Genomic DNA, 6,708 nt, shown 5'->3' on the forward strand with positions numbered 1-6,708 from the left:
AACCTCAGTATTGGTAACAAAAAAAAGTAATGAAAGAAGAATAAGAAGTAATTTGCCAAAATTCGTGTCTTAGATTTTATTATCCCATAACTTAGGAAACTACTGGCAAATTTACTAAGCTCTATCACACAACAAACATTTGATTAATTCCAAATCAATAGTGTCAAGAAATTTCATAGTTCTGTGAATAATAATCTGAGAGATAAAGTTCTGATGTTATGACTGTTGAGATTGAGGTGAATATTTTATCAGAAACAGCTTGGGATTAAAAGCCTTTCTTTTATGCTTAGTTTTTCATGCAGATGATGATGATTTTACATGAAAGACAAAAATGACAAAATTAGTATTTTTCTATTTATTATCGATGTCACCAAGCAAAGAGTTTAATAGAAAGAAAAATATACGGTTAAAGGAAACAGCTGGCCTGATTTAGGGGGCTCAAAGCAAACATGGTTAAGGAAATTATAGCTTTCAAAACTCATATTTTTTGGGGCTGGGAAGGTGGCTCAGTAGTAGAATGCTTACCTTGCATGTATGAGGCCCTGGGTTCGATTCCTCAGCACCACATAAGCAGAAAAGGCCGGAAGTTGTGCTGTGCCTCAAGTGGTAGAGTGCTAGCCTTTGAGCTGAAAAGCTGGAGACAATGCACAGGCCCAGAGTTCAGGCCTCACGACCGACACACACACACACACACACACACACACACACACACGCACACACACACACACACACACACACACACACACACACACACAAAACAAACCTGATGTTTCTGTTTGTATTTTTGCCCTTGGTGGAAATTTTAGAAAGTATTTTTTAGGTAAATTATATGTAAATAGCTGAATAATAATGGTGAAATCTGTAGGAGTATTTCATAGTAACAATAATAAATTTTAATATGAGCATTCCTTATTAACAAATAACATGTTATTGAAAAGTTATTATACAACATATGATGATGATGATGATGATGATGATGATGATGATGATGATGATGATGATGATGATGATTTGGTGCCAATCCTGGGGCTTGAGCTCAAGGCCTGGCCTCTATCTGTGAGTTTCTATTGCTCAAGGCTAGTACTCTACCACTTGAGCCACAGTGCCACTTCCAGCTATTTTGGTGGTTTAGTGGAGATAATGCTCTCACAGACTTTCCTGCCCAGGCTGGCTTCAAATTGCCATCCTAAATCTCAGCCTCCTTAGTAGCAAGATTACAGGTGTTGCCCACAGCAATATGTTATTATGCCTGTCAGAAGTGTTCATAGTAACAAATGCTAATATGAACATTTAGTAAGCAGTACTATCTCTGTTGAAGCCAGAAAAGCAACATAGACTTAAAACATTGCCTCAACAAACAATTCACTGACCATGGAAGCAAAGTGATTATACTTATTACCTTTCCTGAAGAAGCACTATAAATGAAAATAGGAATTTGATAATCAAATGTCTCCTCACTTAAAAATGTGCACAACAGGGTGTCTCCTGTGTCCTCTTTTTGATTTTGACTGGGATGGCATCTTTGACTTACATATGAAGAAAAAATGGAAAATTTAAAGTATCCAAGTGAGGTGAAAATGAGTTTAGGAAATGAATATTAGATATGCAAGTTCCCTATTGTTATCAGGTTAATAAGTTCCCAAATGTCGGCCAAAATATCACAGCACTGAAAATAAGAGTCCACTTACTTAAAGTAGTGAAATCTGAAGTTTTTGAGTTTGGAAACTACCAAAAAGATCTAAGTTTTAAATGAACATCTGAGATCATAGAGTACTTTAGAAGAATGAAACTCTCAAAATTTTAAATTCATTCACATCAAATCCTAACCCCATAAATGCTATTATATGGGCAGAAGGCTTGAAGGTAGGTCACCAGCCAGCAGCCTATCTAATCACAAAATATGTAATTTCATATAATGTATGTGAACATAGATGTTGACCTTTCTCACTCAGAGTTGCCATTCAAATAGGAAATTTGGAATAACACAAACTTAATAACCAAGTGTTTACTTGATGAGTTTAATGAGCTTGAATTATATTTTGAAGTATTTTCTAAGATGCCTATAAAGAATTCTCACTATAAATAAAAAATTGCAACCATATACCATAGACATAGAATATATGAATAATAGTGTTTAGAGTCCTCAGACTGCATTGTCTGCAGCAATAAGACTACTTAGAAGTAGACTACTCAGAATTATACTACCACATCACTTCAAAAATACAATGGCTTCTTTAGAACAATTCTCAAACTTTCTTATTTCAGGAAACCTTAATATCCCTAAAAAATTAAATTACTAAGGACTTCAAGGAGTTTTTGTTAATGTAGGTCATATTTTCTCCATTTGCTGAATTAAAAATCTAAAATTTAGACATTTTACAAAGTTAAAATATACAAATACATGTTTGCTTTTTCTTCTTCTACAAAAGAGTTTTGAATACTCTGGTTTCTCTTCAGATCGTATAAATCTTTCACCTTTTACAAAAGAGTTTTGATGTCATAAAGCTTCTGGACAACTTCAATGCTTACCTGGGAAGAAATTAAAGCAAAAAAATAAAAGGATGTCAGATTGTTAATGTATTATTATAAAAGTAGTTTGACTATGTCAGTGTCCAAGGAAGTCCGAAGAAGCCCAGGACTCCACAAATACTTTGGGAACTCCTCGGGAAGGCAGAAATTCTTGCTGTAAATATTTCAAAAGCTGTTCAAGCTTTAGTATTCAGCCTTATTTCTAACTGACAGTCCCATATGTCCTCATAAACTGTATTCTTCTGCAGTATTCATTGCTCCATATTTTAGCCTAAATATTTTGTTATTTCCTATATTCTTGGTTTTGCTTCTGGTAAACAGTAATGGTATGACAGCACACTGATCAAAACAGGCAAAATTTACTCACAGAAATACCATCTTCTGTAATGGAGCTGCATGGGCAGTGTGAAAGGAGAGATGGAAGTTGTACCAGGCTAAAGTCAAGACAGGACAGCCCTCACTAAGTCCTGGTGTTCTATCTCCACTGAACATGCTTCTCTAAACTATGCGGCAAGGGCCCTGAGTGGGTGGGTGCCATGATTCTGGCTCCAGTCAGAGCAAGCATTTTATTTTCCATGCAGTTCTGTCAGCTGAAATTGTTGTCAGTGACCATTTCAAGTGTCCTCAAAGCCAAGACTAACTACCTTGTATTAGCAATCAGGGCTGCTATGGTCTCACATGGTAAAGACTGTTGGGGTTCTCTTGGTCTTTTTTCCCCCTACAGGAAAAGTTGTGGCTGAAAGATTCTCCTTGATGTTGATTTCACATGTGTGTTTGTGCTCACAGTGGAAAAATACAGGTGTCTGATACACACAGTCCATGGAATGGCCGTGGAAGCAGGGTCTGGAGCACCAGGAACCATGCAATTATGACAACTCCTCAGCCCAAACAGACCTATCCCATGCTGCAGTAGCTCTACAGTGTTCATGAAGATGCCACAGAGCTGAGGCCCAGAATACAGGCACTAGCAGAGCATAGGTAGCCTATGTCTTGGGGTATAGGCTAACACGCTGTGCTAGTGCTCATGGCTCTGGCATCTGAAATGTAGACATTTTTTATTATTTGGGCTAATCAACCACCAGTCATGACCTGGAATTCCCCAAGTGCTCATGGCCTTTGCCTACACAAAGGGTGCATGCCTTGTGGATGGCCACCCTATTATTGGCATCTGTGTAAACGCTGGAGTTGGCCCTCTTCCCTCCTAATCTCTTTCCCAATCTTCTGTCCCTAGACTCTTGATCTTCCAGCAGGAGGCTCTTTGCCGATTGACCAATCGCATCCATACACACAAGAGTTCAGAACAAGGTAATTGTTCAGGATCTGTGGCCGAGGCACCCTGACACAGATCCAAGGACCCCAGGAGTCTCCCGTTTCTCTCACTCTGCGGGGTCCTCAGAGTCTTTGGAAGTCTGTCATATTTGACTGACCCCAGATGCCCAGTAAGGCCTTGGGTGCTCCCTCTCCTAAATATTGGGTTTACTCTTGCCTTCCCTGAGCCTCAGGAATGCCCGTGGTGTTGGGTAGGTCACTACTTAGTCCTTCCAAGTTTTCTAGAATGGTTTCTCAATTGTCTGTTTCTAAGGAAGCACTATTGGCTTGCCTACAGGATGACAGACTTGCAGCCTTCAAAATTAATTTGCTTATGTACCCAGATCTGGCCTCAGTACAAACTCGATAACCAACACCACTGACCTGAGTTTGGTACTTTTGATTTTGTCATTCTAATTGAACGATACAACTTCCTCCAATGAAACAGCAAATGGTCTGAGGTTCCCTATGTCCAAGTGTTCTTTTACCTCCACTCCATACGCTCCCACTGCTCATCCTGCTCTACACGCCATAAAACACCCTCAAAGTCTAAGTCCTCGCCTAAAAATCCTCACCAGTCTCCTAGACGTTGACCTTGCTGATGATCTGCCTCCATATCCCGTTCTCTCTCCCCCTGTTAACCCTTCAGCTCCCCTGCCCCCCTCCACTCCTATGTCCCACTGACCCACCCCTCATATTCCTGCTTCCAATCGCACAACCACCTCCTCCTTCAACCCCTCCCCCTCACTCTACCCTCCTCTGCCTCTCTCTTGTCCCCTCAGCACCCATCAACCGCTCTAAGGCCAGTAGTTCTGCATCCCAAACTATGTTTTCCCTTCGATAAGGTGGCAGGACAGGAGGGACCCAGCCCAGCCCACACCCCTTTCACTCTAAAGGAAATGGACTTCATTGAACAAAAACTGGGATGGTTTTCTGGCAGTCCTCTCCATTTTAAAAAGCAGTTTTCTTGCATTACTCAACTTAATTCCCTTAATGGCAGGATATCCAACTCATTCTAAACTCTACCCTAACCCCTGGTGAAAAAGACCATAGTTTGAAATCAGCCAGAGCTCATGAGAACTGGCTTAATCGGGAAAACGCTCACTCCCTGCCCTCTTCCCTCCCATCCCTGGTAGTGAGGCAATTCCAGCAGCAGACCCAAACCGGAATCACCAGACTGATGGAAGCGGCTCAGCACGGCTTGAATTCATGGTCACGAACCTGGTAAAAGGCATGCTCCAAAATGCCCACTCTAGGGTTAACTTTACCTGGCTTGAGGGAGTTACTCAGGACCCCTTTGAAAACTCTACCCTCTTCCTTTACCACCTCTCCAGAGGCCATTACTCAGTACACCCACATGGATGCTACTTCCTCTTCAGGCATTCTACTTCTTCACGTTCATTTCACTAACCAATATCTGCCAGACATTAGGTGAAAATTACAATGCTTAGAAAAGGGACCTGGGGACACCTCCTCCCCTCCCAAATGAGATCTTAGCTCTTGCTTTCAAACTATTTAACTGCACGGAGGAAGAAGCCAAAAGGGAGTAGGAGTAGGACTGTAAAAGGTATAGGGAGAATCACCAGGCTGATTTTCACCTCCTGGATGTCACCCTCCAAAAGTTCCAGCTGGTCAGATCTAAAGACACCAGGAACTGGACCCTCACCTTCAGTCACAAGGAGTCAGGGTCAGCCCTCTGGTCCTTGTTTCAGGTGCTTCAAATGGGACACTGGGCCAAGGACCAAGAACTCCCACAAGGGCCTGCCCCATCCGTGGACAATGGGGACACTGGAACATGGATTGTCGTGAGACCCACCCGATGGGCTACCTGCCCTCCATTCTTCCCCCTCCACCTGTCTCATGCCCTGATAAAATGAAGGGGCCCAGATACTTGGCACCAAGCCAAACCTTTACACAGCTCTCCAGAATTTAAGGTCCAAGGTGTAGTGGCAGGAAAAACTCTCTTTCATCCTGGACACCAGGGCCTCCCTATTGCTCCCCACTTCCTGGAAATGGCCCTATACTCCTGCTAATAATATACAATTACGGGAGCCACAGGAAACCCTATCGAGCCCCTCAATACTCTTGTTCTCTGCCAATGTGGAGATCTTACTTTTACACACTCATTCCTCATTATGCGCCAATGTCCCTTGCCTCTGCTAGGAAGAGACCTACTGTCTAAACTCCGAGTGTCTCTATACTGATCTCCCCTAAAATATGCAACTATTTTTCTTCTCCACGTGGGCTCAGACTCAAGGAGGCCTCGGTCCCAACCTCAATCCTCTACCTCCCCAAACTCTCCCCTGGATGTAACCCCCTAATCTGGGATGCCTCCCGGCCTGCGATGGCCTCCCATCATAAACCTGTCCTCATCTCTTTCAAGGACCCCCTGACCTTCATAACCCAAGACCAATATCCTTTTTTTCCTACTACCCACTGGGGACTAAAGCCCATTATCCTCTGCCTTCTTTCTGTGTCTCTTCTAACCCCCATTCATTCCCCTCACAACAACCAATTCTGGGAGTAAAAAATCCTAATGGGTCCTGTCACCCAGCTCAAGACCTCCATAAAGGTAATCAGGCAGTAACTACCAACTCCCCAGTGGACCCTAATCCCCACTCTCCTCTCCACAGTGAGTTAGAAGTAACTCACTGTCTCAGTCTTTGACCTAAAAGATACTTTCTTTACCATCCCCCTATACCTCTACCTAAAGGCCACTCTTTGCCTTTACCTGGGGAGACCCAGACACCCTATAGGCCCAACAATTAACCTGGACAGTTCTCCCTCAAGGATTTGGAGACCATCCCCATTATTCTGGACAGGCCCTGCAACAGGATCTGGCTTCCCTAGTCCTATCCCCCAGCTTTCTTC

This window comes from Dipodomys spectabilis, unplaced genomic scaffold, assembly GCF_019054845.1.
Source record: "Dipodomys spectabilis isolate Male_0828 unplaced genomic scaffold, ASM1905484v1 ptg000096l, whole genome shotgun sequence".
Classification (NCBI taxonomy): Eukaryota; Metazoa; Chordata; class Mammalia; order Rodentia; family Heteromyidae; genus Dipodomys; species Dipodomys spectabilis.